Genomic DNA, 25,505 nt, shown 5'->3' with positions numbered 1-25,505 from the left:
GTCAAAGCCGGGCTGACACCTCTTAACCCTCTAAGGAGGGGGAGACACCAGATGGTTGGGGGTGTGAATCTTTTGAAGTGAATGACTAAATAAACTAGTATTTTCCCGTTTTTATATATAAATACAGCCCAAGGAAAACTTGTTTTGTGTCTGTATTTATATGTAAAAATCTGTTTAAACTGAAAACCGGCGGCCCTACTTATAATGCTTCACAACCAATCACAACCAATCAAAAAGAGGTGTTGAAAGTTTCTGTTTTTAACATACGAGCAAATCATATAACCATGCAAGTACACGCAGCGAGAGGCATTTATTAAAGATGACTTGCTTTCGCAAGACCCCGAAAGGCTTCTTCCAGAATACGTACGCACTTCACTGCCAGACCACATTTAATGATTATCCAGGCTCTCAAGCCTAAACACGTCACAAATCATCTCTCATCACTTTCTCTTCTTTGTTAGTATATTGTGTGAGGCAGACTGCGTGGCCCTGCTAAAAAAGGGTTACAGGCAGATCAGGTCGTTTACCCCTTTTCTAGGTTTGCCCGGCGTTAGCCGCTTCTCACCCAACTCACGATTACCCAAATAAAGAGGCAGGCGCTGGAGACTGGAAGGCAGGAAACAGGAGTTTATTTCCGACGGAACAGAACACGTCAAATCAGACAACAGGGTATCTTCTCGAGGTGCTCTAACAAGTTTCTCTACGGCTCTGTCTTTTATACACAGGTTTATGATGCACAAACATTCCTTATTGCAATAAAGACACTTTGAAGTACAAAAGGGCATGTTTGGGACCCCAGCTCCAGGCCCATTCCCATACTGACCGCTCTGATGTTGTTTTCCCCTCCCAAATGTGACATGTGATTGTAATCTGCAGCCGGACATTCCAACAGGGCACGAGGGCAGGAGGGGGTGGTCAGATCTAAGGTTGGGCAGGCGATGAGATCATGTTTCGCTATGCGGGGCCGGAGGGGTACATCCACGAGACCTAGTTTTATGATGTGGGACTGGGTCGAGAGGCCAGGTGTAGCCGGGGGGGGGCATCAGAAGAGAGGAAGGGCGTTCCTGGGAGGGATGCGGGGGTGTCGGTCAGGTCTAGGGGTGTGAAGGCCTTGATTAATCACCGCTCCTCTGAAGTGAGGCGAGGTCCTACTGTAGGAAGCAATAAACTGCATCTGTTGGGCTAGGTGATGGCCTGGGAACAGGCCGGGCAATCGGGCAGGGAGGAAGAGGTTACCAAAATGGCCCGTTCTATGAGTAGAATGAAAGAGCGAGGGGGCGGGGGTCCAGAGTGGTGACAAGGTCGTGTTTAGCGGTGCGTTTATGGCCCGAACAGGAGAGACCGGGGGCTGTCGGGGCGCGGGGTGCTTGCGGGGCTGGAGAGAGAGAGAGAGAGAGAGATGATGGCTATCGGCAATGGGCAGGGAAGTCATGACACAAAGATGGTTACTATCTATGTTCGTGATGGGGCCTAAAAGGGAACAAGATGGCGGGGCCACCGTTTCGTGACTTTCTTTACCTTCAACAATGGCGAGGGTGAACACAAATGAACGCCGCTTATGTACATATACATTTGTCATTTTCCACAGTCGCCGCTTTTTACATAAGATAGATCATTTCCGTGTTTATCATACATATAGTCGTGTGTAGTCAATGAAATAGCGTTTGTCAGTATTGGTAGACTTACATATAACCGTGTGTAGTTGATGCGACATACGAGGTGGAATACATATAAATTTACATTTATCGTACTTAAAAGTGACCGATGAAACATTTTACAGGCAAAAAGTGATTGCGGGAGGAATTTAGTCCAATACAAGCAATTAGTCAAGGGGTGTAGAAAGTTCCGAAAAAGGGGGTGGGGGGTCTTCGCTACAGTGTCTTTATTAGTAGCGAGCCATCACTGGTAGGTTCTGGTAGTTCGTTTTCTTCCGTTGGCGCTGTTGAGCACCGGCGGTGGAGCTATAGGTCCAGCTCGGGTCCTTCTTTACACGTCGCAGGGTGTGATCTGTCCTTTGCCGTTAGGCCACAGTCCTGTTTGCTAGCTAATCTCTCTTAAGGGTGCCTTATGTTGGGCACCTGCATTTCTGTCTCGGAGTCAAAATCCACGTGGAAAGGATAGAAGGGGTTTTGTCGGATAATCGGGGGAGGAGAGGGCGGAGTGGGACCGGATCTTTGAGACGGACCAGGGGAGCAAAAGGGTGATGCGCAGGCAGGTCCATCAATCGGGCTCAAAGGGGCGGGGACTTCTGGCACGCGTGGGTCAACAAGTGGAGGGCTTCAAGGCAGCCCTCCATTCCTTCGTTTTCTGCGTTTGAGAGTGGTGCATCGTCCCGCCTCCCGTTGCTCTGCGGCTCCATCTTAGGTCGAGGTCACACGTGCCTCACGATCTGAGGCCAGGCTGTGCGTCACGTCCAGCCCCTCTCCTCCGGTGGCTGTGTATCCTTGAATGGGTACAAAACAGGTTTTAGCGAACTGGCAAGAGAAGGCATTTATACATTTCAATTCCGTCCCAGATCTAGGTAGCTGGGGGTACATTTCATCGGTCACGGTCAGAAGTTATCACTGTGGAGTATGTATACAGGCGTGTCTACTGAGTTTGAACTAGGTCTATTTGGCGTTCATTCATGTCGCAGGTGGCTTTCTGACCCTAGCCCTGGCAGTCTTTTATCATCATGAGAGAGGGGTAGAGGCTAACACTCTTTTCTCGGGGAGCAACAGTTAAGCAGGGTCATCGGTTATACCTCGAGTTTACGGAGCTGGGGTCAAGCGGGAGGAACGGGGACGTTTTGGACATCCGTACTTGGGTGCGGAGGGGTGGGGCAATCTGGGCCTAGGAGATTGTGTTTCTAACGAGCTGAGAGCAGAAGGCCACTGACGTATAGTCCTCCTATAAAAAGGGCCAGATTAGGGGGACATCAGTCGTCTTACCTGTCCTTTCCTTATAGCCAATTCGAGTTCTATCATTTTTGCAGAAAAGGAGAGGTAGTAACATGGCAAATTACAATTGTTTAGTTTCTGGCAATTTTGTCGATCACCTTTGTGTTCGAAAAAACAATTAGGCTCGTGCCGGCGGGGCACAACATTACCACACAGAGGAAGAGGGAGCAGGGGTCGTTCGCATTTTAAATGAACTATTCGGTACACGTACAACATGAAGGGAAAGGACGAGAGAGAGAAACGTGTACAATAATAGGCCATTTTGATGCGCACAAAACACAAAACAGTAGGGGTCATATTATACAGAAACACAGACTGAGGGACAACGTAAATCCATATACCACGCACACATGAATTCAGGCGAGGGGGGGGGTACATGCATTTACATACAGAATTCATGACAAAACATAGAACAGTACTTGGCCAAAGACATTTCCTCCTGCATGCTGCGCATCCTTAGTTTCCTATTTAATTCGCCTGGCTGTCCTTTGCTGTTCGTTTCTGTTGCAAATACTTATACTTTCGTCAATTGTTCGGGAACTATCCTGGTCGGGCTAGTACTTACGGTGGGATCTTTGAATCATTTTTTTTTTTCTTAGCGGACGGGTATCCAGGCCAGGGCAACGGAGGGTGTTAGTTGGGGGAACAATGGGCAACTTCGAGTTTCATGGCGTAAGAATCTACTCGTAGGTGCACGTCATTCTTGGTCGCATTAGTATAGAGATGGTCGTTTCTAAGTAAGGGTGCGCTATATCTATGTCTGTTCATCGTGTATAGGTGCTATGTTCAGACCCCCTTTATCCCCATTCCATCGGCCGTCCAATCATCACTCAAGTCGTACAAAAACATCTCTCTTATCAGGTCAACGCGTGCAACGTATATCCAGTCGAGTTACACACATTCGGTCATACACACATGCATTCATATCACCCAAATCCGCGTTGCTTAGGTCTTCTCCACACTTTAGTCGATGTTCTGAGGTGACCTGCAGAAAGAAGGGGAAGAAGAAAGGGTGGGGGCGGCGTTTAAAGACACATTCGCGCGCATAAACCCAAAAGGCTTTTTACTTACTACGTATTTCGACCTACCTCCGCGGGGTGCAGTCCCTTCCATCTCGGCGTTTTAAGCCCCGAGGGACTGGTGGTGCGGGAGGCATAATCATTTATGGACTGCACATTGCATAGATCGCCCATGTGTGGTATTGCGGATCTTGTGTGGGGGGGGGGGTCGAAACAAAAGGGCAATCAGGGTAAAGTGGGTGAACTCGTGTTCTTCTTCGAGGACTCAGGGTGGTCTACAGTGGTACCGGGTCTGGTTTAGAGGCATCTGAAACAATTTTCCCTGTGATATGTGGCATACAAAGTAAAACAGAACATCGGGACCTTTATCGATTGCCTTAGGTTGCACAAAAGTAAAAAAAACACACGCAACAACTTGGATCGTTCACATTTTCAATATTCCTAGGTACTTTGCTTTTTAACCTTTCAGTAATCGACTTGCTTTATTTCGCCTGTATTTTATGTAGATCGGAAACAAGGGCTATGTATTCAAAACTTACCAATCCAAAAGCTACGACTGTATTTGTTGTCACAAAATCTTTATTTAAAAAATGTTGACGTACAAATGCAGGCCTACAACCACGTGGGCCAGCCACGGAGCAGCCTGGAACTGTACATGAGGGCATATTTATCTGCGGAAAACATAACCGAGTCGGTGGTTGTTTTATTTCATCAAGGTACGATAAGTGCAATAAAATCATATCGAAAATTCATTGTGGGTAAGTACCATCAGTGTCAAAAAGATTCGAACTTTCAATAATACTGTAATCAACGATGCGTCAGAACTTAATATCAAATTCACTGTTCGAATGTTCGAGCAATACTCATCCCCTTCCGCCATGTGCTTCAAAACTGCATACATATCTCACGATATCAAGTCTGAGCATCCGGAACACAACGGGGAATTGTGAGTTTCGTTTGTACCGGCGCCATTTTGGGTGGGGTCAGGCGGGTCCAAGTATAGTCAAACTGTCTCTACCAACTCGTGGTTGGGCCAGAACTTCTTTTCGGCAGTCCAGAAGTTTCGTTAAGGGGGCAACAGAAGGGACCGGTGACATGAACCATCAATCAAAGAAAAGGGAGGGGCAACAATCTTTCCTACCGGGTCGTACTGATGTTCCACCGGAACTGATCAAATCGGTAGTCTGCAGTATCTTGGGTCATTCAAAACTGAGGCTGGCGACGTCTCGTGGTTACGTCTTGGTCGTTCTGCGGGTGATCATGGCAGTCATTTCCCATCGGGGGGTGGTCGGGGCCCGCGGAGGTCGAGGGCCCTCCGCAACTCTCGTAGAATCTTCAAAGCTGAGGAGAACGTTTCTGAACGGAGGACTCGTTTTTCTAGCTGGCCAGCGACCAGGCCATCCTTGCACGTCAGGTTCGTTCCTGCAAGGTCGACCGCCATTTTTAGGAGTTCTGCAGCTACCGGCAGTCACTGGGTCAAATGAGCAGACGGACTCCAGCCTGTTGGGTGAGGCGTCGTAGCACCGCCACAGTGGACGAGAGCGTCCCTATACTGCAAGAGTGGAGGAACCCTTTGCCGGGTGCGTGGAGCGTCCCTGCACCGCAAGAGTGGACGAACCCTTTGCCGGGTGCGTGGAGCGTTGGGGGCGCAGCTGAGGGGCCTCCACCTGGGGAGGCGGGAGAGGCTCGTCCGCGCCGCCTCTCCCTCCCAGTGCACCCCACGGCGTCTCGCTGACATTTGTTATGGCCGGGCCAGGCGATGAAGAAGAGGGGGGGGGTCGGAGGCATATGCAAGACATTCCCCCCCCGTGGCCTGCAAGGCGCCGGGAGAAGAAGGGAATGGGAGGACCAGTTCATTCCGGGTCGGGCCCGTGCCTTCGGCGGCCGGCCGTTCTTTGCCACGGCCCCAGGAACGGGTCCCTTGGTTCATCCCGGGGACAGGCCTTGGCGCGTGGTGTCGCCTCCGGACTATTCGCGTAATGGTTCTCCACCCCAGGCCGCCGCCGACGGCTTTTGTAGACTTTCTGACGCCCAAAAACCTACTAAAAAGTAGCCCAAAGTAGCCCGACATTGCTACTTTGGGGAAGGAGGGACAGGAACGGCGTCAAGCAGACGGCGAAATGCATTGTGGGTTTGTTGTTGCAGCCGTTTGCCGTGTAAATAGTTGTTTAATATATTTTTGTTCAAAATAAAAACGTTTTAACCTGTTACTTTGCTATAGTGTTGTATATTTCTAATATTTGCCTAGGGTTTGTCGTTAATGGGGCGGGGTGGTCGGTGGAGCCGAGCTGTCTCGCAGTCATCATGGCGTTGAGTTCGGCTTTCCTCGCTAGTTTCATACTTCCTGAGGGGTTGTTCCTAATGTTTCCATTTCAGTAAAAAGAGATCTCATCAGTGGCCTACTGACTTTACTCGATTCCTTTTGTTTTTCCTAATGATTCTTATGTTCTTTTATTTGCTAGCACGATACCGCGGCTAATCCACATTTTCTTTATATATGTCCTTTTTATTAGGGGTGTCCTCCGGTGGAGCCAGATGGTCTACCTTTAATAAATGGTCCGGGCTGAACCAACTACTGAGCAATGGGGGGGAGATAGGCATGACGGGTTACAACGGGGACAAAAGTCAGCACTACCTATCCTTCACTACTTTGCGGAGACTAGGTAGAATATTTCTATTCTACAGTATTCGCAAATAGGGAATACCCAAAGAGAGAACCAATTCCAAACAGTCAAGTTCGGACAAACAATCAATCAATCAAATGAGGAATAAAATAGGCGCGACGGGTTACAACGGGGGCAAAAGCCTGCGCTACCTACCCTTCACTATCTGCAAAGAGAGAGATCTTCCTGTTCCTCTCTGTTTGTAGGCAGAGAAGATCCTTTCCAAGAACCAATTCCGAACGATCAAGGTCCGGTCAAACAATCAATCAGTGGGGGATAAAAATAGGCACGACGGATTACAACGGGGGCAAAAGCCTGCGTTACCTATCCTTCACTATCTGCAAAGACTAAACAGAGTATGGCGGCCCTGTGCTTGTTTGCAAATAGAGAATGATCCAAAAAGAACCAATTCCAAAACAATAAATGCTTGGATAACAATCAATCAAATGGAGAGGGAAGTAGGCGCGACGGGTTACAACGGGGGCAAAAGCCTGCGCTACCCACCCTTCACTATCTGCAAACGGAGAATACTCCTATCCTTCCCCGTTTGTAGACAGAGAATCTCTCAGGACAAAACAATCAAAATGCGTAATACTAGTATTTTCCAATGACAATCAAACAATCAATTCGCAATTTGTCGTGTTTCCACCACCTTACCCGGACCGTATGGACGGTTTCTCGTCTTCCGTTTCCAGCGCCCGATCGTCCTCTATTCTCCATAATTGCTGTGGCACTCCTGATGGTTCCCAGTCAGGACCGTAGATCACTCGAGAGAGAGGTCTGTTTGGAACCGGTGAAGTTCGGATGATCGGCTGCCAGACAAGGGTCTATCGGGCAGGAGCTCTTCCCGATCGTTGCAGTCGTTCACTCTGTCGTTGGGACCTCTCCCACTGGATCCACGTGTCGCTGATGGGCCCCACGTTTGGGACGCCAATTGCTGAAAAAGGGTTACAGGCAGATCAGGTCGTTTACCCCTTTTCTAGGTTTGCCCGGCGTTAGCCGCTTCTCACCCAACTCACGATTACCCAAATAAAGAGGCAGGCGCTGGAGACTGGAAGGCAGGAAACAGGAGTTTATTTCCGACGGAACAGAACACGTCAAATCAGACAACAGGGTATCTTCTCGAGGTGCTCTAACAAGTTTCTCTACGGCTCCGTCTTTTATACACAGGTTTATGATGCACAAACATTCCTTATTGCAATAAAGACACTTTGATGTACAAAAGGGCATGTTTGGGACCCCAGCTCCAGGCCCATTCCCATACTGACCGCTCTGATGTTGTTTTCCCCTCCCAAATGTGACATGTGATTGTAATCTGCAGCCGGACATTCCAACAGGGCACGAGGGCAGGAGGGGGTGGTCAGATCTAAGGTTGGGCAGGCGATGAGATCATGTTTCGCTATGCGGGGCCGGAGGGGTACATCCACGAGACCTAGTTTTATGATGTGGGACTGGGTCGAGAGGCCAGGTGTAGCCGGGGGTGGGGGGGGCATCAGAAGAGAGGAAGGGCGTTCCTGGGAGGGATGCGGGGGTGTCGGTCAGGTCTAGGGGTGCGAAGGCCTTGATTAATCACCGCTCCTCTGATGTGAGGCGAGTTCCTACTGTAGGAAGCAATAAACTGCATCTGTTGGGCTAGGTGATGGCCTGGGAACAGGCCGGGCAATTGGGCAGGGAGGAAGAGGTTACCAAAAGGGCCCGTTCTATGAGTAGAATGAAAGAGCGAGGGGGCGGGGGTCCAGAGTGGTGACAAGGTCGTGTTTAGCGGTGCGTTTATGGCCCGAACAGGAGAGACCGGGGGCTGTCGGGGCGCGGGGTGCTTGCGGGGCTGGAGAGAGAGAGAGAGAGAGAGATGATGGCTATCGGCAATGGGCAGGGAAGTCATGACACAAAGATGGCTACTATCTATGTTCGTGATGGGGCCTAAAAGGGAACAAGATGGCGGGGCCACCGTTTTGTGACTTTCTTTACCTTCAACAGTGGCGAGGGTGAACACAAATGAACGCCGCTTATGTACATATACATTTGTAATTTTCCACAGTCCTATGCCTAGAGCCCTCGAAGGCCCTGGAGACGGCCACGCCCCATGTCCAGCTCCTGCAGTGTCCCGAAGCCGCGCGGCCCCCCTCCTAACATTTAAAAGCCCCGGCGGGTGGTGGTAACTTGATCGAGGCTGAATACGTTAGTACAGCCCACTCCGCTTACGCTACCAAGAAAACACAACAACACTACATGGCCCAGATTTCCATTCTACTGATTTCTTAGTTCCAGGTCTAGTTGTCAGATCGGCACACACACTGCCTCATGGCTGGTATACACCCACACCACACCCATCCAGCACATAAGTCACTACACACGTGACCTTACCTATAAAAAAGACGGGGCGCACGTGCAGAACACCATTTTAGAGTTGCGCCCATCGCTAGCGCTGTGATGGCCCGTCCTGGTGGTTCGCACGCTTCATGTAGGCCCAAACTACCGAACAAGGGGGCCCACTACCACATGCGTGGCCTCTTTGGTCACTGAGGTAATGGTACCCGAAGCACTGAGCGGGTAAAGAACCTGCGATGATGATGATGGGAGCACGAGTATGTCGTTAGCCATACAGATATCAAGACTCGGCACCATATATGAGACTTCTTTGTGGCAGATCGGGACTACATGATGCAAAAGGTGTCCTGTCCACGAAAAGGTGAGCAGTGTGGCTTGGGTACGCATCGGAGGGAGTCGAAGGGCAGTAGCAGACTGGATACAAAAAAGCGACGCAGCTATTTAAAAAAACACAGTCCTACATAGTGTATGAAATTACATGTATATATATTTTTTTCCAATACCAGGAACGTTTTTATAATCGCTCAAACGTCCGGAATATAAACTATAGAAATACTTATTTTAAATGTGAGAAGGAACATATGTGAAAGGGCAATGTTATCCAACTCCACAGTAAGATAGTAACAATTACCAATCATAACATCTTTCTTTTACTATCTTTTAGATGAAGAGCTTCAGGGTGCATTATGTCCCAGCACGTGGTGAAAAACACACAGAAAGTTGAGCTGCGAATATTCTTTACAGTCACTCTGTCACTTCTTCTCTCCTTTGATAAAAAAATTATATACAATGTTTTATCTTACAGGTTGTGTTTCACAAATTGGCGTCCCCCCAACACCTCTAAAACTCAATGTTCGAGGATCCTGCGATGATGTGTGGCCATCGTAACAACTTCTAAGAAAGCTGCTTCGACATGTAGTGCACCCTCTTTGAATCACGCCAATGGCCCAAGGAGAGCAAAGAAGCTTGTTTCGGACACAACAACAAGTCATCAGTGAAAGGAGAAAGTGGGACTATACTATTACTAACTCTTTATATTATCTTTCAGATCACTAAAGTAGAGGGTGCACTAAGAACCAGCACGTGCTTGGACACACAACGGAGGCAAAAGTTGAGCTACGAGTATTTTCTCCAGTATTAACTGCTCCATCCATAACTTTCTCTCTCCCACGTTTTAATGTCGTTTTTTCTCTCTTTCTCTTTCTCACTTTCTCTCACATCGTTCCTCTTACTCTTTGAAAGTTATGGACGCTGCTCTCCACTCGGCCGTGCACAATATTAGCTAAGTACAAATAGTGAACTCTGTTGGCCACAGTGAAGCCTGCTTCGACACGTAGTGCACCCTCTTTGAATCACGGCAATGTCACTAGGTGAGCAAAGAAGCTTGTTTCCGAAACAATAACAAGTTATCTGTGAAAGGAGAGAGTGGGTTGTGTCCAGCACATTCACTGCGTAGAAATATACAATTACCTCCGAGCAGTCAGAATAGATAGCTTACAACAGTCTGACAAACAGATCTACAAGCTTCTTGCCCCACTTTTGTGTCACTTTTAACATAGGAAAAGTAGCGCAAGGACCTTGTAAATCTGCCTCTGACTTCTAAAGAAAAACACTCACCTCCAGACTCTGTGAGTCAATGAGGTGCAACAGTTTAGGTACGCAGGGGCAGGTCTACAAGAAAATGCCGCAACGTGGCACCGTAAGCCCTTTGGTTGCACCACGCTGCTGCACTTTCAGAGTGTTGGAATGCGACATATTTACAAAAATATGTCGCATTCCTGTGCTCCGCCGGAGCAGGCACCCTTGCACCATGGTGCAGGGATGCCTGTGCCAAGGGGAGATTGTTTTTGTGCAGGAAGGGGCACCTTCCTGCGCAAAAACAATCACTCAATGTTTTTTCCTCTTTCAATGCATGCGTAGAATGTAGCACGTATTGAAAGAGGAAAAAAACAAAGAGAAATGAAAACATTTGTCCTCCTTGTGCCTTGCTACGTCACCTCTAGGGTGGCGCAGCATTCAGATGCATCTCCAGATTTACGATTTCTCGTAAATCTGGAGATGTGTCTTGTTCCATGGGTGTTGCGTGGGAACACCCACAGCAACATCCATGAAATGCCCCTTCACCGCAAAGTACTGTGTGTGAAGGGGCCTTATTTACAAGGAGAGGAAAAGTCACGCAGTGTGCCTTTCCCTCTCCTTGTAAATATAGAGGAGTCCCCTACGCCACCAGTACGTCACAAAAAGTGATGTACAGGTGGCGCAGGGGGCATATAAATCTGCCCTGCCATATTGAGAACTCACCGCTATGCAGTGGGAGTGTATGTGATATACTACTTTGGAAGAAAAACAGTGCACAGACACCTCCTTACAGTGGAAGTTGAGAAGATACATTATCCTGAGTATGCAAATAAATAAAGGCAAAATATACATGTGCAGTTGTATGTACTATGCTATTACTAACTGTATATACTATCTTTCAGATCACTAGAGGGTGCACTATCAACCGGCACATGCTTGGGCACACAACAGAAGCAAAAGGTGAGCTACGCGTATTTTCTCCAGTAAAACTTTCCCTCTCCCACGTTTTAATGTCGTTTTTTCTCTCTTTCTCTTTCTCACTCTCTCTCACATCGTTTCTCTTTCTCTTTTAAAGTTATGGATGCTGCTGTCCACTCCGCTGTGTAGAACGTTAGGTGACTTCAAGTTGTGAACTCTGTTGGCCACAGTGTTTACAGATGGTAAGCAGAGCTGCCTAGATATACAATACCTCAGATTAAATACATTAGAAATAAAAGAGCTTATTTACAAGCCCCTTGCGCCACTTTTGTGTCACTTTCAACATGAAAAAAGTAACACAAAAGTGGCGCAAGACTCTTGTAATTAAACCCTAAAGAATATTCTCCTGCATAATGACTTGATCTCTCACCTAATTTTGTCTCATATCTGAATCATTTTGAAGACCTGTTGATCTGTAATTTAAACCGGACGCAGTAGGCACTTCCATACAGACACCGCTTGAACGCGGACCTATAAGACAAGTGAAATGTATCAGGCACACTGCAGACATAAAAATAAGAAAATATCGCCAAGTGTTACCTTGACTTGTAAAGTCTGACCTCATTTATTCACATCGATCTAATTTTAAACACTAATTTTCGTTTTTGTTTTGCAGATTACCTACCGTACTTCTATTGGAGTACACATCACATTTTGTTTATTATATTGTTTTATTAAAGTTATGTTTCTAGTTCTTTATTGTATTGTTATCTTTTAGTTACGTTTCCAGTTATTTATTGTTGTTTTAATAAAAATTAATTAAAAAAAGTATATACATCTTTTTTTGGGGGGGTAGCGATCCCCAATCGAAATTATATTTATAATTTGAAGTATAATTCTGAGACTATTTACCAGATCTGTACCAGAGTCTATAGCTACGACTAACGCTTCCAATTAGAAAAGTTTTAAAACTCCACAACAGTATCTTTTTTCAATTACCAACATAGTGTGGTGAACTTCCAACCTCTGTGCTCACGTAAGTGTTCCATGAACTGTTACTATGGTAACAGGCAGAAAGCCGTTTGGGGGTAGAGTTCAAAGGTACTGGCTGTACAAAAACCGTTATATTTACCCTGGATCCTCTACAAGACAGAAAGGAAAGCAAAGTAAAACAAAACACTGTACCAGATTTACAACCCCCTTGCGCCACTTTCGCGACCAAGGCCCCCCTACAAAATTAAAAGAGTGTGGGTGTCAATGATGCCTCTCAAACCCCTGGAACAACAACCCCCCCGGAGATTTCTGTAATGTGTGACGGGGCTGCGTGGCCCTCCGCCTGGTGCCTTCAAGAACCCTGGAGACCGCCACGCCTAGAGCCGGATACTCCAGTGTTCCGGGGTGCCTACCCCCAGGACACTGCTGTTTGCCATGAGAAGACAGAAGTCTTCCAGCTCCCGCCCTACCATAGCAAACTTGGGGCCATACTATCAAGAAAGGGCGATACATTATCGCCGCTTTTATCGGCAGGAAACTGCCGCTAAATCGGCGATAATGGGCTTGATAATATGCCCTTTTGAATTCCCATACAAGCCCAGGTTCTGGTGTTCTGACAGTTTCAGGTTCTGGTGTTCTGGCAGTTTCCTGCCGCTAAAGCGGTAATAATGGGCTTGATAATATGCCCTTGTGAATTCCCATAGAAGCCCAGGTTCTGGTTTTCTGGCAGTTTCCAGCCAATAAAAGTGGCGATAATGTATCGCCCTTTCTTGATAATATGGCCCTTAGTTTGCATTTTGAAAGGCAGAGCAGTGAAATCTGTTCTTACTTTCAAAATCCAAACAAGAATGCATTTCCACATGCAAGTTAGCATCTCACGTGGAAAGCCAGCCGGACTGTGGGGGCACAGTGGCTCCCCTCACGGTCCCCAACATTTTTTTATAAGACCCGGGGGATACGATCCCCAGGAATATTAGAAAGTTCTGATAGGGGCTATTTTTTAACGGAAAAAGTAAAAGTTGCGCATCCAGCTCAGTGCGGCTCCTGTTGTGCATGCTCTATATGCACGACTTATAATCTGTAGGGTGCGCGACTGCAGCACCTTTGGTGCACAACTTCTATGCGTTTGGGAGACGCCATTACCTTTCCACAGCAGGAACTACTAACATGCAGCTCCCCATCTGCAAAAGCAATCTGATTTAAATTTTGAAAGAGAAACATATTTCCTTCCTATGGGATGGGGGGATAGGCATCCCGGGACACTACAAAATCCGGCCCTCCCACAATACATAAAACCCCGGGCAGTGGTGGTCCCCGGGGCTTTTGGAGAGCGTACCATTTTACCATTAAAAAAAAATAGCCCCAATCACTAATCTTTATTATCCCCGGAGACCCCATCTCACGGGGTTTACATAAAACATTGGGGACCGTAGTGGGAGCCCCAATGCCCCCACGGTCCCACCCAGCTCCCCGCGTCCTTCAGGAGCCGGCATTGCTTTTCCTCAGGGAGAGCTGCTAACATACTGCTCCCCCTGAGGAAAAGCAATCTGCTTTCCCATTTGAGAGAGAGAGCAGTTTAACCTGCTCTCTCTTCCAAATAGGAAAGCAGTTTGCAATGATAGGGTGGTAGCCGCGACGCTCCCACCCTGTCATTGCAAACGGCAGTGTCCCAGGGGTATTGTATTGTATTGTAATTGCATTTATATAGCCCTTACTACCCCTAACGAGCCGTCAAAGCGCTTTTTCGGCGAGTAGCAAACTACTCCGGGACCCAAAGAGGATTAGTGTTGAATTAGTATAGTGAAACATGCAAGTACATTTTAAGTGGTGGATACGTTAATCAGTTATTTGGATTTGGAATGATAGCAGAAGGCTAGAGGAGGACAAAGGTTTGTATTTATATAGCGCTTGTTGACACACACTATTCAGGAAGCCTACAAAGGATTAGTGGTGAATTAATTTGGTGAAATATGAAGTAATTTCAGTTTAATGTAGAAAAACCCATTGAGCTCAAAGTTAAATTGTGTTTAGAATTGTGTTGCCTATTGCAACCACTGTAACTATTGTGCTTACAAAGTTTATTGCCTTTCTGCAAAGTAACTACCTGAAGTCACTCATATTGAGAAAAGTATATTTTTATACCTGTTGGTTCCAAAAATAAAACAACTATGTCTTTTGATATAAAAACATTTTGGCCTGGAGTTCAGTTCTTGAGTGTGTGAAACCTTTTGCTAACTGAGTGTGTACAGCAAATGCTTTACACTGTCCTCTGATACTGCTTTACTGCTTGACCAAGCTACCACTTTAGAGAGTAAAGTCAGATCTGACTTTAACCTCTGTTATACCTCTGGAGATTGTGGACTCTATACACACTGTACCTTACTTTGGTCCAGTATATATTAGAGCCACTTTATTACAGCTTGGTTACAGGTGTGAGTAGGAGACCCCCCTACAAACCCAGAAGTAGGCACCCCGGGACACTGCAGGAGCCGGCTCTTGGGGGGGCGGTCCCCAGGGCCATCTTGGGCTCCAGGAGGGGGGCCACGGTGGCCCCCCTCCACCACTTTCAAAAAGCTCCGAGGGGTGGTGGTCCTCTGAGCCCCCTCTCAATTAATATTTTAAAGCCCCGGGGGTGTGGCGGTTCCCGGGGATGGAGGGGCCTCAGATTTCCCCTCAATTAATATTTTAAAGCCCTGGGACTTCAACCCCCGGACGCTACTTAGCGCTAAAGCGGGCTTCGGGTTTTCTTTTTCACTCTGTACGCATATCCTACGCCCTTCCCACGATAAAAAAATAAATAAAAAGATTTTGGCCTTGGGGGTATGGGTTTTGTACCTACCCTGCCCCCTTTGCGTCTTTTGCACACTTGTTTCAAATTTTCTTTTGCCTCGGTTCTACCGAGACACAAAATGGCTGCCAACACTTCCTGGTTTGGAGTGTTGACACACAGTTGACAGCAAATTAGCCTGCAGCTCGTGTGGGTTCGCGTAAAATCCTCGGACAGTACTTCGTCCATAGATATATCTATGGGCTTACTTTTGATTTTCTCAGGAACTACTGCACGGATTTACACCATTTAACAAAAAGCGTCATCTGCGAACCAAACTCTACCTCTCTGCTAAATTTGGTATAATTCCGGCTGTAGCCCGTCTTAAAGGTCCCTATTGAAAATTGCATGGGGAAAATACGTTTTGGGACCCCCCTTTTTTCTCAGCCCCCACTTGACAAATCACCCCCAAACTTTCAGGGAAGGAGCGGAGCGGACCGGGTCATCTTCTTGGAGAATTTCGCGAAGATTCATTGACCGGCGCCAATGTTATTCCAAATAGAATGTTGCGGATTTCCTATGGAAACTAGGTCCTAACTATAACTACCTACTGGCGACCGCCAGTAGGTAATACATGTATAAATACTTGCATTTTCATTGTAAAGGCATGTGTTGTAAAGGCATATTCCATGTAAAAATATGTATGGTAAAGACATGCATGATAAAGCCTGTGTTGTAAATGCATGCATGGTTCCAACTGTATTGTAAATGCTGTTTCTCCAGTGGAACAAGTTAACTTAGAAACTGTGGGCAGTATGGCCCAGCGTCCAATGACCATTGGTAATAATAAGAGGCCATGGAGTCCTCTCAGAAGTGGCAGGGTGCAAACCTTCTTTGGGTACAGCTTCCACAAACCTGGTATATTAAGAGGCTATGGAGTCTTGTAAACTCACTTCATGGTAAAAAACTAACCAATGGCATGCCCAGCTTTGACAAATCACCAGTTTATTTGGTGCTATACGGTTGAATTTGGTGATGTGCAGAGCACAAGAAGAGCAACTTCCAAAACCGGTGGTCCTTGTAGAAGTGGCTGCAAAACACTGGAAGTAACAATTTCCAAAATCCACAAGTCATATTAAAAAGGGACAATGGAAGTGCATCTCACTGGACATAAGAACTTAAAAAAAACCACCAAATAACAGAAGACTAGCCAATAGAATGGGGAGATTCACCAGACCAGAATGTTTCGAGGCTTTTGACATGCTTCTTTGTAGCGACTCACCTAGTTGTGTTTCTGCGAGTTAACTGACCAGCTCAAAAGATGAACTTAGGCTTGCATTGATTAGACTTTGGGTAGAGGAAACCACCTGAAGGAAAAGGATGGGTTCTGACTGTAAGCCCTTAGAAGATCTAACAGGCTCAAACAGGAAGAAGCAAGAGGAAGAAACCTTTAACCTCAGAGCCCTTTACCTGAACAACCAGGCTGAATGTTTAAGAGGTAGGCTTTGGTAGAGCAAGAGTAAGTTATGTGATGCAGACTTGAGGCTATAATGGTGTTAGACCACACAGGAGAAAAAAATCTGTGATGTTTGGTGGGTTACCAAATGGCACAAGGGATCAGTGATTTGCCCTTAGGAAGGCGGGCACAGATGAAGGTGGTGAGGGTTGGGCAGGAAGGCACTGGTATCAACTGGAAACTAGACTCCACAATGGACACCAAGACAATCAAGTACAACAACAAAAATGCAGCAGTGGCAAACAATACATATTCAAAGGAATCGCAGAATAGTTTTGGTCAGATTCACAACTCAGGAGCACAGGAACTCATAAATGAATCCCCATAGGTTTTATCCTACATCTGGAATACCGTTATTAAACGTGTTGCCTATTCACAAAGAGTGCCAGCAGGAGTCTTTGGAAATCTGCAGCAGTAATAGATTTCTAAGAGTACCCCTACTTACAAAAATTTACTTATGCTATAACCATGCAGAAATATGCATTTGCACATATACATTTTATTTATTCTCTGCAGTGAATATATATTTTCCTTGTGAAAAAAACACTTTGTCTCAACACTTTAAAGCATGGGGGAGTACCCTTCCTTTTTCCACCTTTGAACTGTCTAATGCAGTCGCAGACAAGTAGCAAACAGTGAGTGCAAATTGTACACTGAATGTTTGCTACCTCTCTTTAGAATTGTGACGCAACCTATTTATTTGTAGGTCACATTGAAAAATCTCCTACAGCAGGAGATCTTGGAATGACCTACATACTGAATATTAATTAGGTGTGTTACTTTTTGCGACTATGTATGATTAGCTACGAACACATGAATGGTGCCTGCAAGGAGCACAAGACAATCATCAAGTGTGTTCACTTCCCAAACTCAAATATTTTTCTAAAGCAGCCTGTGATCTCTAAAGGAACCATTGCTGCTAAAAAAAAGTAGGCCGTTGGAAAAGACTTAGCGTGTTCTCTGGACCACCAAGGTAACAGGCATAGACGTTTTAAGGCATGGTGGAAGCGGGCACTGACCCAGGATCCCAGCCTTTCCAGGGCCCCCTGAGGAGGCGGCTCTGTTTTGCAACAGTCCTGTCCTGATTGTCTTGACTGATTTTTAAACATACATTGGGGCATATTCTCAAGAACGCGTGATAACCATTGCAAAATTAACAATGCAACTGCGCATATCACAAGAAAATAACACCGTCTTAACGTCCAATTCCCAACCCGGCGGCACCATGCACTAGTAGCATGATAACGCGCCAAATGACTGCACAAAATCCAACGTGACTAACAAAAAATGTGAAACACGAAGGTAAAAAAGTTCCGATACCCCAAAGCGTAATACCAAAATCAACGATAACCAGCGACTGCCCTGCAATACCCAAGCGTTATGCAGGAAAACGCAATGTAAAAGCCAAAACAAAGAAATGTGCCAAAACCAATTCAAACAGTGTAGCACCATGGATGCACCTGGACCGAGCTCAGAGGAGAAGCCTAGCCCCATGGAGGACCAGCCAGGAACCCTGTGTTCAAAGAAGGGCAAGGGGAAGAGGAAGAGGAAGAGGGGGTTCAGTCCGCGGGAATACTGGATCATCGTCACAGAGGTGAAAGAACACTACCAACAACTGTTCGTCACCTCCACTGCGGCACTGGCAACCCAAACGGAAATATGGCAGACCACCGTCACCAACGTCAATACAGTCGGAGTGGCGAGGAGGTCAAGAGGCGCTGGCATGATGTGCAAAGGCAGACCAAACAGAAACTCGCTGCCAACAGGAAGGCAGCAACGGCAACTGGAGGTGGGAGGCCTGCCCCACAGGACGAGCTGGAGGAAATGGTGGCCACAGTCACCAGTGTGGAGACGGTGGCATAAGTCGGGGGCCTGGACACAGCACAATATGACCTGACCCAACAGCAACAGGGTGAGTGACGACCAGGGACTGGGGACACGGGGGAGATGGGCACAATGGCACACATGCACAATCATTGAAGCACACCGCACACGTACAATGACAGTGGAACATGTCCCTGATACATTTGGCACAGTGCAGTACGCATAACACATAGAAATACCAAGTAGACCCTGTCCATCATGTACATATATGGGCCCCCTCTGAATAACCAACGACACTACCCATCCATGCACATGTGATGAAACCAGAAAAGCAGCGGCTGTGTGAGCCACACTGACAAAGCAAGTGACACTGCATGGCCGATGGCATGGCAGCAGCCCAAATAAATGAACTCGGGCACAAATCGACATGGAGGTGTGAAGAACTTGGTAATTTTCGTTCTCAGGGAATACTTACTAATATAACAAGAACTTGGCACAGACTCTGAAAATATGAAAAGACATCTTTATTAAACTTAACATAGTGAGGCCACGTCACCCAGAAGCCGTAGCAAGTGGATGAGGTAGTCTGAGGAATGAAGAGGACAGAGGCCTTTTATATGTTTTTAGCGTTACATGACTCAGTACAAAAAAGAAAGGGGCAGTTCTAGCTTTTGCAAACATGCAAAAAAAACAACATTCCTTCTTACACAAGCTGCAGAAACCCATAATAAAAACCCGGCACATCCCCATCGTAAACAGGCCATAAAGAAGGGAGCAGAGACAGGTGTGAGTAAGATAAGACAGGGTGTGTGTGCGATGAAAAGGTTTATGACATGTTGTGCCTTGATGCTATCTCGCTCGGCCACTGGGAAAGGAACTGGCCGGGCAGGTTCGGCCTGGGGCAATGGTTTCAGCTTGCCCAGGTCACAGAGAAGTCAATTAAGGTGTACGTGTCCTTTGGAATCGAATTTGGCTGTAGTTATAAGTCTATGTAGGGGCAACTCACAAAATGGCTGCTGTACACAAAATGGAAGCCAAGGGTTTAGGACGAAAATGACGATTTCGAGGTGAAATCGTTACTGGAATATGACGAAAATGCTTGTACATAGTGTACTAGCCAGTCTCGGTCTTTTGATATAAAAATCGTCATGCTACGACAAAGTTTATTACACGAGTCCAGAATTTTCAGTACCACAGACGCTCCTTTTGCCCTTACATAGGCAATAACCTATACTCACGCTAGTCTGAGTCCAGGTCTATCAAGATGTTGCTGAAGCATAATCCTATTACTTAGCGACTCTCTCGGGACAGGTCTCCTTACACACGCAGTAGCACAAAGGCCATATATGGCAGGACCAAATAGGGAATGCCTCTATCTGTAGTATGTGGTATAAGACCACACACCCAACAATTAGTGATGTTCACTACTAACTGGTGTCGATGCAGAAACTGTACAAAAAGAATTATCAGTAAACTCTGACCTCCTAACTAGTCCATGTTCAGGTAAAATCTGGAAAGTATGCAAAGAAGTAGAAGTAGGAAGAGACATAGGTTGGGAGGTGGGTACAGATGTGAATTGGGCAGCAAAAACAATCCCACCCATAAAAGACAATGCCATGTTTATAAAACACTAGAAAACATGTCATTAAGAACATATAGACAAAGTAGTGACCGCTATTACAAATGAAATCATAATTTTTCACAACCCTAAGCAAAAGGTAAATCCTAAAATTATCTAGTAACATTGTAGGTCTTCCTATGCATTTCTATAATTCATTATATGTTCAAGTGAAACAGTGGTGACCCTCATTAATGCTCTGAGGTGAAAAGGGGATACTCTTTCACAGAAAATGGACTTTATTCTGCTTTTACTAAACAGAATACTACTTGTTGAACAATAAAATCATTCTCCTAACACTTAGTCTATACAATCACACGGAAACCTCTTGTGAAACCAACTATGCCCAGAGTCTGTTCAAAAAGCCTCTCTGGCAGGCTTCTATTGTCCAATCAAGTCTGCTCCCGTTGTTGCATGGGCCTTTGGATTCAGGCCTCCCATGCTCTGATGCTCAGTATCTGTTGGAGTGCCCTCCTGGCAAACACTCATAGCTCATTCAAAAAGTCTCAATGTCTCAAGGCAGTGCACCGTATCTCTCCTCTGCGGCAGACACTACAGATATTGTGCTCTTCTCGTGCAGACCCGGGACCATTCTCAGACTCCAACACTCATCATTCAGTGTCAGAGGACGCTCAGGCCGCTCTTTCATGGGCACCAGAATAGAGTGCCTTTTGCCACTCTTGGATCCTCCGGTGCACTGCACTTCCGTTGAAGCAAGGGAAAAAGGGGTGCGTGGCCAAAACTCAGGCCAAGGGGCTCAAGGGACTGCACACTGTCAGAGGTTAACCAGCACATAACAGGCGCTCTTTTGCACTGAAATCTCAAGGGACTGCACACTGTCAGAGGTTAACCAGCACATAACAGGCGCTCTTTTGCACTGAAATCTCAAGGGACTGTGGCAAAACCAGCTCCTTCTTCTTTTCTGATGTTGAACGCCTTCTGATGAAGCAATTGCGATGCTTTAAACAGTTCACTGTACAACAAGGAAGAAATATGTTTTTTTAAATCTAAACCTATTTAGATATCCCCTTTAGGGGAAGCCGGCTAATCCAAACGTATACAAAATTGGCCAACACAAATCTCCAAATTCGCTAAGATCAGGCATCTTATAGCTCACTAATCTAGCTTCAAACTTCAAGGGGCTATCTCTATCGATACACTCGTAAATATACAAGACCCTCGGTTTTTGAAAATTGCAATATTCAAATAAAAACTAAGGACAAATCAAACTAAGAACCAGACTTAGGAACAAAGGACTGGGAGCGACCCACTTATACTTAACTCTTACTTTTACTAATCAAAATGTTATCCAGATTCTAACTGTCAAGTTCTACATGACCTAATGGTCTTTTTAAGAATACTCACGCCAAAAAGGTTATCAGTCAGGAGTGACATCATGTGGAGGATCAAAAATCAGGAAGGTCAGAAATATACTGGGCTGCAGAATCAAAGAATCTCCAGAATCCCCGTGCACAGAGTACCTTCTTAGTAGAATAGAGTGTCTTTTGCCACTCTTGGATCCTCCGGTGCACTGCACTTCCGTTGAAGCAAGGGAAAAAGGGGTGCGTGGCCAAAACTCAGGCCAAGGGGCTCAAGGGACTGCACACTGTCAGAGGTTAACGAGCACATAACAGGCGCTCTTTTGCACTGAAATCTCAAGGGACTGCACACTGTCAGAGGTTAACCAGCACATAACAGGCGCTCTTTTGCACTGAAATCTCAAGGGACTGTGGCAAAACCAGCTCCTTCTTCTTTTCTGATGTTGAACGCCTTCTGATGAAGCAATTGCGATGCTTTAAACAGTTCACTGTACAACAAGGGGACTGCAAACAGGTGGCCTGCGATCTTCAAAGGGGTGGCCACAGCCATGGGACAAATCTGCGTTGAAATACACTGTCATTCAAAGGCAATACAAAAACAAAGGCAATAGGCAAAACAGTGCCTCTAGTCTCTTCAATTGGGTTTCCGTGTGAGAGCATATATTTCATCACCATAGCGACATGGGAATTCTATCTGAATGGATGTCCTCACACATAGTGGCATGTCTAATGGGGCAAACACATTTTATTTCAATGATACACATAGGTGTTCCTAAATTCCTCATCTAGAACACCTCAAAAGCGGGATCACATACATGTTATCATAATAATTGTGCATCAGGTGGGACTATGCAATGCAAAACTAATGATCAAGATGTGGGAACAAAAGACAAGAACTAGAGAGTCCTGGTATTTCCATTATTTAAAATACATCTGTTCCATTAAAATTAAAGCAGCAGAAAAAGGAACTAAAAACCAAATTAGAATAGGCATTGAATTTGTCATATTAAAAAAACGTAATGTGTCTCCTATTGAGGTGGAAAGCTTATCTTACTATAGTATTGAGTCAGTTAATCAGTCCTAACAGTCCTAACAGTTAGACTGGAAAAACATCAGAATAGGCCTAAAGAAAATTCTTAGAAACCAGTCTAGTTATGCAACAGGGAATTATACATAAAATGGGTGTCCATGGTACATTACTGCAATCTGAAAGTGCGAACCTGAACAATACACTAATAATAAATAAAAGTTGACTGGTGAAAGGAATACGGAAAAGAGAATAGGACACAGCTAAAATCCCCAATAACTAGGCCTGATGTGCTTGGGTGATAGTCAGGCATGTGAAACAATACCAAGAGTATGGGTGATACACAAAAAAAAATCACAATAGTCTACAAATTTAACTCTACCGTTGGCCACTACACCATATACGGTAATCTCAGCTAATGTTCTAGTTCCTTCTTCAGGAAAAATGAAACCTGGTTTATTTTACGGTCCAGAGCCATAGGAAAGCCACTTAGGAAGCAGAATAAAACTGACTAATGTGAAATAGAAATTAGGTCACCATGTACAAGAGTCACAAATCTATAATTTATCCTTACGTCCAATCAGGATATATAATTTTAGGGCTGCCTGTTCCTTAGAGGAAAGGGCAGTATCGTGACTACAAATGACACAATTTGCTGTTTATTTTTCTTCAATACTTATAGCCAAATTTGACATACACTGGTGAAGTGTTTTCTGTCTGGTTCACAATATGTAAAAAAAAAATCATATCTGTGAATTTTAGTATCAGCGAAAATGTTACCCAACTGTTGACAGCGACACGTATCGTCATACATGTCCCTCACAACACGGGTGAATTTGTAATAATTTCTTAAGCGGCAACATACAACATAAAACATGCAAAAACGCACAAAACGGACGTCAAGCCATCAGATATACTCGCTGTAAAACGATAGCATATATAAATGAGCGGTGACGCATAATACCGTGTAAGGATACCCTCCTGTTTGACAGTAGATCACCAATAGTTGGCATCTGCTGTCAAATACAACTTTCGGCCACACAGAACCAGCAAGAACAAATCATGATAGAACAAAATACACAAACATGAAAAACGCATGGACATTTCTTTTCAAAGGAGTTGCGCAAAAAAAATCAAAAAATAAATAAATCTCATTTTAACCAACCAAACTCACGTGTCTTGAGCCCCCAGAGCAATCCATGAATGATCTGTGAGCAGAAGCGAAAAGGAAAAAAAAATACACAGCACACAAAAGAGAGACATATACCATATGTATAGATAACACAGATAATAAACAGACATCAATTGTAACTTTTAAGCAGAAGACAAAACATGATACACATTAACAAACACAAAAATAAATTTCCATTACTTAACTGTTACCATCTTGTCAGTCACCTTGCAACATGAAGCCTTTTTAACTTTTAGAGGTAAAATCCTTTCCCTGACACCTAGAATTAGCCTTGTGCCACAATCTCCATGATAAAAAAAGGTTCTTAATTGGCAAATCGTTCTTACTTATTCATGTAGGCTTCTAAATTTTAGTAAAAGGCTGCATCTTATTTTTTTGTCTAAGACGTAATGCAACACTTCGTTTTTTGTACTAGCAGACATTATTTTTTAGAGCAGAAATACAAATGTCATGATGTTGGGACTTTTAAAGAAAACTTTCAAGAAACCTTTTTTATTTCCCTTTAGAATTAAGTCTTTAACTTTAAACCAGAAATTCCACCTTTCAGAGGCCTGTTTAGCAATGTTATTCTGCATTTCACAGAGACAAGGCTCGAATTTAAAAGGTCGCAATGTCAACATGACAAAGACAGAAGGCCTACTACATTTACTGTGAAGGCTTCACACATACCAGTTTTTAGAACAAATGTTTGCTACCACCCTATACAATGGTACTCATTTTAGCAACCTAACATTGATGAACGTCTGAAATGGGCCCCGCTAAATTTAGAACCTTCAACCCTGATATTAAACACAAACCTCTGCACCGGGCACATTGGCTCACTGAGCTATGAAAAACAACCTTAATGACAACTCGCAAGTTTGTATTATACACAAATGTATGCATTTACTGAAGCCCGAGACACTTTCAAGCTATGGTAAATAACAAGAATCTGTGTTAAAAAACCATTTAACTCAATTTCGACTTTTATCTTTGGGGCACTTAAAAATAAATATCCTATAATTGTTTTACATATTAATCATCCTCAGGATGTTCTTTACACGTTACAGATATTAGACATTAGTCATATCTCATGTAAATCCTTGGAAAAATGAGCTTTTTACGCCTGCGCCAAGTGAAAAGCAACATGCAAATTACCTAATTACACCGTAACACATAACTTAAATCAAATTTTAATACTAGGGGGTCATAGAATGAGTATTAAGCTTTATAAATATCAAAAAACGATTTTAAAAAGCACTTATTTTTTTCTCAAATAATTTTTCCATAATTAATAATTTTTCGTTCAATGAAACCAATTATCTGTTTTTATGATAACTCCACATATAAAGGGATAAGCTGCATCCCTTTCCTATCATTTTTAGATGCATTCATTTATGCGCCTACGCACAAAAAGCCTAGCTTAAAACATGACATTTTTCGCGCCATGTTTAAAGGGCAATCAGTATTTTCAACAGAACCAAAAATATACTTTGAAAAAGATGTTTTAAGAGAGGAAAACCGTATTTGGAATGTCTTCCAGTGATACAAAGTGATGAACCTTATTTTTGTAACCCTCTAAAACACTATTCTGAAATGAAAAAGATCCAACTGTGATTAACTAACGGCTAAGCCCTGGGCTAAATAAACATTCCAATGCTATTTATGGCCTTCGAAAAACAACATCTGCTGCCTTAAGGCAGGAAAGGCTGAAACCTGAAAGAGTGCTGAAACCTGAGCACGCTTTCAGTTTTACTGAAAACAGACATTTCAAGTCTTAAAAATGCGCGTGCAAAAAGATGCATTTAAATCTAGCAAGAAAAAA

The sequence above is a fragment of the Lissotriton helveticus genome, chromosome 8 (assembly GCF_964261635.1).
Source record: "Lissotriton helveticus chromosome 8, aLisHel1.1, whole genome shotgun sequence".
NCBI classification, from domain to species: domain Eukaryota; kingdom Metazoa; phylum Chordata; class Amphibia; order Caudata; family Salamandridae; genus Lissotriton; species Lissotriton helveticus.
Note: the sequence above shows the minus strand (reverse complement) of the source record.